This window comes from Stenella coeruleoalba (genome assembly GCF_951394435.1).
Source record: "Stenella coeruleoalba genome assembly, chromosome: 12".
NCBI lineage: Eukaryota > Metazoa > Chordata > Mammalia > Artiodactyla > Delphinidae > Stenella > Stenella coeruleoalba.
This window is the reverse complement of record NC_137158.1, coordinates 16,644,880-16,657,856: the sequence shown is the minus strand read 5'-3', so window position 1 is coordinate 16,657,856 and position 12,977 is coordinate 16,644,880. Positions and strand designations below refer to the sequence as shown.

General features: G+C 38.4%; 1 long non-coding RNA gene across 2 annotated transcripts in view; it reads right to left on the bottom strand.

Moving 5' to 3' along the window:
• The window catches only part of LOC307195515, a 442,270-nt gene extending 433,902 nt beyond the window's left edge, over positions 1–8,368 (bottom strand). For both annotated transcript variants that reach the window (XR_013830847.1, XR_013830848.1), the window contains exon 1: positions 8,156–8,368. This is a non-coding gene — a long non-coding RNA (uncharacterized lncRNA). The remainder of the gene's footprint in view (positions 1–8,155) is intronic.
• Between the last annotated feature and the right edge of the window lie 4,609 nt (positions 8,369–12,977).

Below are 12,977 nucleotides of genomic sequence, written 5' to 3'. Positions count from 1 at the left end.
ATTCTAATTCACAGAAACTTTAATATTTTGGGACTCAGAAGATTAAATATAAAATTTCTCATAGTATTCTATGCCTCACTTCAAGGTTTTGCCTCAACTGGCCAAGCTAAACTACTGGTTAAACTCCTGACATGAAGTGAGATTGCTGCTTTCAGCCTGGTCCTAAGTGAGCAGTACCACAATGTAAACCACTGTACTTTTTTTTTATTCTGAGAAAAAAAAAAGGGGGTTTGTGCAAGATCTTTCTGACTAATGAAAAATAACTGAGAAGGCACTAACTATTGATGGATGTTTCTCCCTCGAGCACAGCTCACTATTTCTGGATCTTTAATATGAAAAGTGTACTCTTTCTCTTATTTGAAGGAAGATATTTGATGTTCCATTCTGTGAAATCGGATTTGAAATGGAGAAACTCTCAGATGTATGCAGTTTTAAAAAATATGGGAAACCCTTAAGAGGTTCATAGCTGGGATCATATGGGAAGACTGGAATGAGGTCTGAGTGAGGAGAATTAGAATCAGCCCTATGTGAATACGTATGATGTGTATATGCAGATATTGGATGTGTGTGTTTTGTATATGCATGCATGTGTGCATGCTAAAGAAAGAGATCCAAGACTGGCACAGAGAAGTGCTGTTGGAAACTCCAATCCAAAAAGATATCATTTAGCGAGCGCTTATTCTGGACCATACAAGGCAAAGTACTTTATGTACACGATCTCATTCAAGGCTCACACTGTATCTTTGAGTGGGTTGATACTATCCATTTTACACATGAGATTTGTGTTCGGTTCCTAGGGCTGCTGTAACAAAGTATCACAAACCTGGCAGCTTCAAATAACAGTAATTTTTTCTTTCACAGTTCTGGCGGCTACAAGTCTGAATCATGGAGTCTGTAGGGTCCTGTCTCTCTCCAGGCTCGTGGGGAGGGTCTGTTCCATGACTCTCTTCTAGCTTCTGGTGGTTGCTAGAAATCCTTAGCTTTCCTTGGCTTGTAAGTGCATCCTGTGTGTCTGTCTTCACATATTCTTCTCTCTTTGCAGGTGTCTCTTTGTCTCTTCTCTTCTAATAAGGACACTAGTCACATTGTATTTAGAGTCCACCCTACTCCAGGATGACTTCATCTCAAGTAATTACATCTGCAAAGACCTTATTTCCAAATAAGGTCACATTCTGAGTTTCCAGGAAGCACATGAATTTTGCGGGGAGGGGACACAATTCCACCCAATACAAGATTACTGAGACCCATAAAGGCCTCAGGTACTAGAACCATCTATTTTAAAATATAATATAAATATGTTTAATATTTAAAGCATTAAAATGTGGGGTTTATTTATGACTTGAACAAAAGAGATTATTAAAAGTGGAAGGGCTTATCTTGAAAAATAAAAACAAAATTTCTTTAGAAATAGAAACTATAACAGTTTATATAAAATCCTCAATGTATAACATAGACAAAAATGAAGTTAATTTACTAGAATGTTTATCTGAAACTTTCTAGAATGTAGCACATATAAACAAATGTAAAATATGATAATGTGGCTAAGAGACATGGGGCACAAAGTAAGAAGATCCAACATCTATCTACGTATAAACGGAAAAGGAGAAAGAAAATTAAACGCAAGAAACATCTGAAAGGATAACAGGTAAGAAATTTACACAACTAATAATTAGTTAATAGCTATAGGAAGGTTAATGAATCTCAAGTAAGATAAATAGAGAGAGGGTCTAAATCAATAAAGTCAGAAATGAAAAAAGAGAAGTTATAACTGACACCACAGAAATATACAGGATCTTAAGAGGTTACTATGGACAAGTATATGCCAACAAATTAGACAAACTAGAAGAAATGGATAAATTCCTAGAAACATACAACCTTCCAAGATTGAATCAAGAAATCTGAACAGACAAATTACTAGCAGTGAAATTAAATCAGTAATCAAAAATCTACCAATAATCAAGTGAATTCTACCAAACATTTAAAGAAGAATTAATACTTATCCTCCCAAAACTATTTTGAAAAATTGAAGAAGGAACACTCCCAAGTTTGTTCTATAAGGCCAGCATTACCCTAATACCAAAACCAGACAAAGACACTAAGAAGAAAGATAATTACAGGCCAATAACCATGATGAATACAGATGAAAAACTGTCAACAAAATATTAGCAAACTAAATAAAACAAAACATTAAAAGGGTCATACACCATGGTCAAGTGAGATTTATCCCAGAGATGCAAGGATGGTTCAATATCCACAAATCAGTCAGTGTGATATACCATATTAACAAGACGAAAGATAAAGATTGTCTGAACACCTCAATAGATACAGAAAAAAGCACTAGACAAAATCCAACATCCATTTATAATAAAAATTCTCAACAAAGTGGGTATACAGGGAACATGCCTTTTCATGATAAAGGCCATATATGACAAACCCACATGTAACACCATACTCAATGGAGAAAAGCTGAAAGCTTTTTCTCTAAGATAAGAACAAGACATGCATGCCCACTCTCACCACTTTTATTCAATACAGTATTGGAAGTCCTAGCCATAGTAATTAGAGAAGAAAAAGAGATAAAAGTCATCCAAATTGGAAAGGAAGAAGTAAAACTGTCATACTTGCAGATGACATGATACTATATATAGAAAACCCTAAAGATTCCACAAGAAAAAACCTATTAGAAATAATTCAGTAAAGCTTCAGTATACAAAATTAATGTACAGAAATCTGTTGTATTTCTATACATTAATAACAAACTAGAAGAAAGTGAAATTAAGAAAACAATCCCATTTTCAATTATATCAAAAAGAATTAAATGTCTAGGAATAAATTTAACCGAAGAGGTGAAAGACCTGTACTTTGAGAACTATGACATTGATGAAAGAAACTGAGGACAATACAAATAAATGGAAAGATATACTGTGCTCATGGATTGGAAGAATTAATATTTTTAAAATGTCCATACTACCCAAAGCAATCTACAAATTCAATGTAATCCCTGTCAAAATACCAATGGCGTTTTTCACATAGCTAGAACAAAGACTTCTAAAATTTGGGTGGAAACAAGCCTCGAAATACCTAAGCAAACTTGAGAAAGAAGAACAAAACTGGAGTTATCACACGTCCTGACTTCAAACTATACTACAAATTTATAGTGATCAAAACAGTACGGTACTGGCACAAAAACAGACCCATTGATTAATGGAAGAGAATAGAGAGCTTAGAAATAAGCTCTCTGCTTGAAAACCATTTTCATTTTAACTTTTATAGTGAGAAAACTTTAAAATGTACTAGCAATTTTTATCTGCCTCTGCGTAAGTCATGTAATCTTTGACGGGAACCTTCAGTACGAGGGCATGGGCATCCAGTCAGTCAGAATTTGAGCTAAGTCTATATGTCATAGTTTACATCCTTTATCATAAAAATAAATTCACGACAAATACTGAAAAAAAAAAAAGAAATAAGCTCTCCATGCTTATACTGTCAATTAGTCTATGACAAAGGAGGCAAGAATATAAAATGGGGAAAAGAGAGCCTCTTCAATAAATGGTGTTAGGGAAACCCAGACAGATACAGGCAAAAGAAACTAGACTACTTTCTCACACCATATACAAAGATAAATTCAAAATGGATTAAAGACTTAAATGTGCGACCTGAAACCATATAACCCCTAGAAGAAAACACAGGCAGTAAAGTCTTTGTCATTAATCTTAGCAATATCTTTTTGGATCTGTCTCCTCAGGCAAGGGAAACAGAGCAAAAATAAACAAATGTGACTACATCAAACTAAACAGCCTTTGCACAGCGAGGGAAACTATCAATAAAAAGAAAAGACAGCCTACTGAATGGGAAAAAATATTTTCAAATGATATATCCAATAAGGGGTTAATATCCAAAATATACAAGAACTGATACAATTTAATATCAGTAAAACAAACAATCCAATTTAAAAATGGGCAGAAGACCTGAATAAACATTTTTCCAAAGACACATGAAAAGATAACACAGACACATGAAAAGATGCTCAATATCACTAGTTATCAGCAAAATGCAAATTAAAACCATAAGGAGTTATCACCTCACACATGTCAGAATGGCTGTTATCAAAAAGACAACAAATAACAAGTGTGGTGAGGCTATGGAGAAAAAGGAATCCTCATACACTGTCGATGGGAATGTAAATTGGTACAGCCACTACAGAAAATGGTATGGAAGTTCCTCAAAAAATTAAAAATAAAACTATCATATGATCCAACAATTCCCTTCTGAGTATTTTCCCAGAGAAAACAAGAACACTAATTCAAAAGGAAATGTACCCCTATGTTCATCACAACATTATTTACAATAGCCAAGATATGGAAGCAGCCTAAGTTCCCATCAATAGACGATGTAAAAAGAAGGTGTGAGATACACACACACATGCACACACACACACATACACACACACAATGGAATATTACTCAGCTACAAAAAAAAAGAATAAAATCTTGCCATTCGCAACAACATGGATGGATCTAGAGGGAATTATGCTACATTAAATAAGTAAGACAGAGAAAGACAAACATGGTATGATCTCACTTATGTGTGGAATCTAAAAAACAAAACAAATGAATAAACACAACAAAACAGAACTGATTCACAGATACAGAGAACAAACTGGTGCTTGCCAGAGGGGAAAGGGGGTAAGGGTTGGACTAAATACATGAAGGTGATTAAGGGGTGCAAACTCCTGTCATATAATAAATAAGGCATGGAAGTAATGTACAGCATAGGAAATACAGTCAACAATATTAAAGTAACTTTGTGTGGTGACCAATGTTTACTAGACTTATCCTGGAAATCATTTCCTAATGTAAATAAATGTCAAGCCATCATGTGGTATGCCTGAAATGAGTATTGTATGTCAAATACACTTCAATTAAAAAAAGAAAAATGATCAAAATACATTTTAAAGTATATAAAGATTTCAATTGTATTACGTTATGCCATTTAGATTTTTTATAATATGAAACAGTAAAGCAATAAACTTCCAAATTCAACAAGGTGGTGGTAATTTTGTATGGAGAGCCAAGGATAAGAAGAAAGGTATCCATTCATTGCAGGATTAATGTATCCTTGATTTCTATACTGTCTCAAGTACACAAATTAATCAGGATCCTCAAAAGAGACACTGGGAAAGACTAAGCAGGATTTGTCAGTTCCTCCTGGCAGATTCCCATTGGCCTAACTGAAAATAAGAGGAAAAAGAAATACATAAACTACCTCTTTTGTCTGAGCCCTGGGGGAGCATTTATTCTCTGAACCTATTCTCTGAAATTTGAGCCTTTAGAGAAAAACCTTCAGATCTGTGCTACCTCTGCTCAATGTCAGCCAACATTTGTGCTCTCCCTACCTACATAGAACTGTATGGTTCTATTAAAAAAAAAAATTAGGTAACATGTATTGGCCTCAAGGAAGGGACAGTCTAGCTGGGGAAGCAATGCTGATTCAAATTTAACTCTGCACAAAGTGATGCATTTGAATTAGGGAACTATAGGTCACTTTGTATCCTAGTTGATTAAAGTACCTAGAGAGTAAATTAGGGCAGCTGAAAACAGAATTGAAGGCAAATGGAAAACATCAACAAAAAATATCATTGTCAGCTGCTGAGTTAGGTGTCCCATTTCAGATTCTCTCTCAGAACTTTCTGATAATGGAGACTAACCTGCTTCCTATACAATATGTGCAGTAAAAAGTAGCTTTCATTTTATCCAGTTCGCTGTAAAAGGCTTCCAGAGTTTTTCTCAAGCCTCTGAACACAGAATGTAAGTCCACGAGTATTTAACTGGTGAGTGGGTAGAAATTTTGTTGAGAAAACATCGCCAAACATGACATGGTACCTTATGACTTAGACTCTCGTGGGGGCTGATCTTCTCTAAGGTTCTTCTGAGGGCAGAACCTACACCACTGATCTCAGTTCTCCACAATTCTCAGGAGTCATATTGGATCACTTGCACTTGGAATCATACAAATAGAGAACATGAGAGTTCGAGGAGTCCTCAGCTAGGATGTTTCATGTTTCCTCCTTAGGCGACAATCTTTCCTAGCATCCTTATATTTCCTGCCCATCATTCAAGGCCCATAGCAAATGCTGCCTTCTTCATGAAGGCTAATCCCCGTGCACATGCACGAAGCTACTGTATCTTGTGAATACCCACTACTCATTATCTGCTCCTCATTCACAGCCTATTACTTTATACCAGGGCTTATACTCAGCATTTGCAGGGATACGTGCCATGTACCACTGCAACTCCAGAGACTACCTCAGGAGACAAAACATGCTTAGGAAGTGTTTGTTGAACAGACAGATAAATCATGGGCATGTCTTAGCATCCCTGAGAGCAAAATCCATGGCACAGTTACCTTTGGAACTGTAGAGTTCATGAACTTGACTCAAGTGTTGAATAAATGGAATCCAACTGCTTTCATTTTGATTCTGAAGAAACTACTTGGCTTACCCTAAAATCTCAGCTTCAGATGTTGCTGGAATGGCTGTACTCAGGTCTAAGGTCTACAACTGCCACATGATTTACTATTCCCTTTATTCCCCCCTAATTTTACTGACAAGCCCTGCATAAGTAACCAGTTAAGCATCTCACTACAAAAGGAAAAAATGAAGACCTCAAGTCCACTTGATTACAGGATCACTGGGAACATACATTTGGGTGAGGTAATGCTCATGCAAAGTACAACGTCCGTGAGAAATCAGAAGACTAACGCCTTCTAGACAGAAAAATATTAGATTTTAATGGGAAGTGAATACACTGCATAGAAAAATTAGAGAGCAAATCTGACCCTCAAATGCCCTGATCTTTAAAGTTTGAGCAAGAAATATTTAAACACGGCCAAAAAAAAAAGAAAGAAATCATTTCTTGGTTCATTAGTTGATAAGTCCATTTGAAGCACATAAGTTAGCACATTTCTGAAGCTGACCCAAGACAGGAAATTAGAATTTCCATAGCTACAGTGAGTCCATCAGGGAGATGAAAAGGCCATTAGAGATGCTGCTGGCAAAATATCACTTCTGGATTCTAATTTTCTTTTTTACTAAAGGGAGTTATCTATAGAGGGGAAATTGAGCAACGATATGAAGGAATGGTGACTCCCTCAGACTGGGTCCCTGATAAGCAGGTTTTGACAGTAGGAACGGAGAGCCCTTTTTACTATTTTCAAGAAGACAGCTTTCACTCACCATTTTTGTCAACATGTCCCAAACTGCCAAACTCCCAAATCTGACAAGCTCTTTCTCATAAAATTCCAGATGCCTACACATCCTATTCCTCCAATCTTCCAAAATTTCTTAATTAATAATATATGTAAAGAAGAGAACAAGATGAGCCTTGTTAGAAACATACTTGACTTCCTCCTAGAACTTGTCTCCTGCTTTATTAGAGAAAGCAGAAATTACCCAGCAAAACTTAAGAAATTTTGCAAGACCTCAGCACTGGACTGAAGGTCCGAGGTCATCAAGTCAAGAACCTTTGAGATTCATCTATCAAAAGCATCTAATTGGCCTCCGGGAAGATGGCGGAAGAGTACGACGCGGAGATCACCTTCCTCCCCACAGATACACCAGAAATATATCTACACATGGAACAACTCCTACAGAACACCTACTGAACGCTGGCAGAAGACCTCAGACCTCCCAAAGGCAAGAAACCCCCCACGTACGTGGATAGGGCAAAAGAAAAAAGAATAAACAGAGACAAAAGAATAGGGACGGGACCCGCACCAGTGGGAGGGAGCTGTGAAGGAGGAAAGGTTTCTACACACTAGAAGCCCCTTCGCGGGCGGAGACTGCGGGTGGCGGAGGCAGAAAGCTTCGGAGCCGCGGAGGAGAGCACAGCCACAGGGCTGCGGAGCGCAAAGCGGGGAGATTCCCGCACAGAGGATCGCTGCCGACCGGCACTCACCAGCCCGAGAGGCTTCTCTGCTCACCCGCTGGCGCGGGCGGGGCTGGGAGCTGAGTCTCGGGCTTCGGTCGGAGCGACGGGAGAGGACTGGGGTTGGCGGCGTGAACACAACCTGCAAGGGGTTAGTGCACCGCGGCTAGCCGGGAGGGAGTCCGGGGAAAAGTCTGGACCTGCCGAAGTGGCAAGAGACTTTTTCTTACCTCTTTGTTTCCTGGTGCGCGAGGAGAGGGGATTCAGAGCGCTGCTTAAAGGAGCTCCAGAGACGGGCGCGAGCCGCGGCTAAAAGCGCGGACCCCAGAGACGGGCATGAGACGCTAAGGCTGCTGCTGCCGCCACCAAGAAGCCTGTGTGCGAGCACAGGTCACTATCCACAACTCCCTTCCGGGGAGCCTGTGCAGCCTACCACGGCCAGGGTCCCGGGATCCAGGGTAAACTCTTCCGGGAGAACACACGGCGCGCCTCAGGCTGGTGCAACGTCATGCCGGCGTCTGCTGCCGCAGGCCCGCCCCTCACGCCGTGCCCCTCCCACCCCCGGCCTGAGTGAGCCAGAGCCTCTGAATCAGCGGCTCCTTTAACCTCGTCCTGTCTGAGTGAAGAACAGACGCCCTCAGGCGACCTACAATCACAGGTGGGGCCAAATCCAAACCTGAGCCCCGGGAGCTGTGCTAACAAAGAAGACAAAGGGAAATCTCTCCCAGCAGCCGCAGAAGCAGCAGATTAAAGCTACACAATCAACTTGATGTACCTGCATCTGTGGAATACATGAATAGACAACCAATCATCCCAAATTAAGGAGGTGGACTTCGAGAGCAAGATTTATGATTTTTTCCCCTTTTCCTCTTTTTGTGAGTGTGTATGTGTATGCTTCTGTGTGAGATTTTGTCTGTATAGCTTTGCTTCCACCATTTGTCCTAGGGTTCTATGCGTCCGTTTTATTTTTGTTTTTTTAATTTTTTTCTTTTTTCTCTTAATAATTATATTTTTATTTTAATAACTTTATTATATTTTATCTTACTTTATTTTATTTTACTCTATCTCCTTTCTTTTTTCCCTTCCTTCCCTCCTTTCTTCCTCCCTCCCTCCTTTCTTTCTTTCTTTCTTTATTTCTGTCTTTCTACTTCTACTAACTCTTTCTCTCTACTTTTTCTCCCTTTTATTCTGAGCCATGTGGATGAAAGGCTCTTGGTGCTGTACCCAGGAGTCAGTGCTCTGCTTCTGAGGAGGGAGAGCCAACTTCAGGACACTGGTCCACAAGAGACCTCCCAGCTCCATGTAATATCAAACGGCGAAAATCTCCCAGAGATCTCCATCTCAACACCAGCACCCAGCTTCACTCAATGAACAGCAAGCTACAGTGCTGGACATCCTATGCCAAACAACTAGCAAGACAGGAACACAACCCCACCCATTAGCAGAGAGGCTGCCTAAAATCATAATAAGTCCACAGACACCCCAAAACACACCACCAGACGTGGACCTGCCCACCACAAAGACAAGATCCAGCCTCATCCACCAGAACACAGGCACTAGTCCCCTCCACCAGTAAGCCTACACAACCCACTGAACCAACTTTAGCCACTGGGGACAGACATCAAAAACAATGGGAACTACGAACCTGCAGCCTGCAAAAGGAAACCCCAAACACAGTAAGATAAGCAAAATGGGAAGACAGAAAAACATACCGCACATGAAGGAGCAAGATAAAAACCCACCAGACCTAACAAATGAAGAGGAAATAAGAAGTCTACCTGAAAAAGAATTCAGAATAATGATAGTAAAGATGATCCAAAATTTTGGAAATAGAATAGACAAAATGCAAGAAACACTTAACAAGGACCTAGAAGAACTAAAGAGGAAACAAAAAACGATGAACAACACAATAAATGAAATTAAAAATTCTCTAGAAGGGATCAGAATAGCAGAATAACTGAGGCAGAAGAACGGATAAGTGACCTGGAAGATAAAATAGTGGAAATAACTACTGCAGAGCAGAATAAAGAAAAAAGAATGAAAAGAACTAAGGACAGTCTCAGAGACCTCTGGGACAACATTAAATGCACCAACATTCGAATTATAGGGGTCCCAGAAGAAGAAGAGAAAAAAAAGGGACTGAGAAAATATTTGAAGAGATTATAGTTGAAAACTTCCCTAATATGGGAAAGGAAATAGTCAAGTCCAGGAAGCACAGAGAGATCCACACAGGATAAATCCAAGGAGAAACACGCCAAGACACATATTAATCAAACTGTCAAAAATTAAGTACAAAGAAAACATATTAAAAGCAGCAAGGGAAAAACAACAAATAACACACAAGGGAATCCCCATAAGGTTAACAACTGATCTTTCAGCAGAAACTCTGCAAGCCAGAAGGGACTGGCAGGACATATTTAAAGTGATGAAGGAGAAAAACCTGCAACAAGGATTACTCTACCCAGCAAGGATCTCATTCAGATTTGATGGAGAAATTAAAACCTTTACAGACAAGCAAAAGCTGAGAGAGTTCAGCACCACCAAACCAACTTTAAAACAACTGCTAAACGAACTTCTCTAAGCAAGAAACACAAGAGAAGGAAAAGACCTACAATAACGAACCCAAAACAATTAAGAAAATCGGAATAGGAACATACATACCGATAAATACCTTAAATGTAAATGGATTAAATGCTCCCACCAAAAGACACAGATTGGCTGAATGGATACAAAAACAAGACCCATATATTTGCTGTCTACAAGAGACCCACTTCAGACCTAGAGACACATACAGACTGAAAGTGAGGGGATGGAAAAAGATATTTTACACAAATGGAAACGAAAAGAAAGCTGGAGTAGCAATTCTCATATCAGACAAAATAGACTTTAAAATAAAGACTATTAGAAGAGACAAAGAAGGACACTACATAATGATCAAGGGATCGATCCAAGAAGAAGATATAACAATTGTAAATATTTATGCACCCAACATAGAGCACCTCAATACATAAGGCAAATACTAACAGCCATAAAAGGGGAAATCAACAGTAACACATTCATAGTAGGGGACTTTAACACCCCACTTTCTCCAATGGACAGATCTTCCAAAATGAAAATAAATAAGGAGACACAAGCTTTGATACATTAAACAAGAAGGACTTAATTGATATTTATAGGACATTCCATCCAAAAACAACAGAATACACATTTTTCTCAAGTGCTCATGAAACATTATCCAGGATAGATCATATCTTGGGTCACAAATCAAGCCTTGGTAAATTTAAGAAAATTGAAATTGTATCAAGTATCTTTTCTGACCACAACGTTATAAGACTAGATATGAATTACAGGAAAAGATCTGTAAAAAATACAAACACATGGAGGCTAAACAATACACTACTTAATAACGAAGTGATCACTGAATAAATCAAAGAGCAAATCAAAAAACACCTAGAAACAAATGACAATGGAGACACGACAACCCAAAATCTATGGGATTCAGCAAAAGCAGTTCTAAGAGGGAAGTTTACAGCAATACAATCCTACCTTATGAAACAGGAAACATCTCAAACAACCTAACCTTGCACCTAAAGCAATTAGAGAAAGAAGAACAAAAAAACCCCAAAAGTTAGCAGAAGGAAAGAAATCGTAAAAATCAGATCAGAAATAAATGAAAAAGAAAGAAGGAAACAATAGCAAAGATCAATAAAAGTAAAAGGTGGTTCTTTGAGAAGATAAACAAAATTGATAAACCATTAGCCAGGCTCATCAAGAAAAACAGGAAGAAGACTCAAATCAATAGAATTAGAAATGAAAAAGGAGAAGTAACAACTGACACTGAAGAAATACAAAAGATCATGAGAGATTACTACAAGCAACTCTATGCCAATAAAATGGACAACCTGGAAGAAATGGACAAATTCTTAGAAATGCACAACCTGCCAAGACTGAATCAGGAAGAAATAGAAAATATGAACAGACCAATCACAAGCACTGAAATTGAAACTGTGATTAAAAATCTTCCAACAAACAAAAGCCCAGGACCAGATGGCTTCACAGGCGAATTCTATGAAATGTTTAGAGAAGAACTAACACCTATCCTTCTCAAACTCTTCCAAAATATAGCAGAGGGAGGAACACTCCCAAACTCATTCTACGAGGCCACCATCACCCTGATACCAAACCCAGACAAGGATGTCACAAAGAAAGAAAACTACAGGCCAATATCACTGATGAACATACATGCAAAAATCCTCAACAAAAATACTAGCAAACAGAATCCAACAGCACATTAAACGGATCATACACCATGATCAACTGGGGTTTATTCCAGGAATGCAAGGATTCTTCAATATATGCATATCAATCAACGTGATACACCATATTAACAAATTGAAGGAGAAAAACCATATGATCATCTCAATAGATGCAGAGAAAGCTTTCGACAAAATTCAACACCGATTTATGACAAAAACCCTGCAGAAAGTAGGCATAGAGGGAACTTTCCTCAGCATAATAAAGGCCATATGTGACAAACGCACAGCCAACATCGTCCTCAATGGTGGAAAACTGAAAGCATTTCCACTAAGATCAGGAACAAGACAAGGTTGCCCACTCTCACCACTCTTATTCACCATAGTTTTGGAAGTTTTAGCCACAGCAATCAGAGAAGAAAAGGAAATAAAAGGAATCCAAATCGGAAAAGAAGAAGTAAAGCTGTCACTGTTTGCAGATGACATGATACTATACATAGAGAATCCTAAAGATGCTACCAGAAAACTACTAGAGCTAATCAATGAATTTGGTAAAGTAGCATGATACAAAATTAATGCATAGAAATCTCTGGCATTCCTATACACTAATGATGAAAAATCTGAAAGTGAAATCAAGAAAACACTCCCATTTACCATTGCAACAAAAAGAATAAAATATCTAGGAATAAACCTACCTAAGGAGACAAAAGACCTGTATGCAGAAAATTATAAGACACTGATGAAAGAAATTAAAGATGATACAAATAGATGGAGAGATATACCATGTTCTTGGATTGGA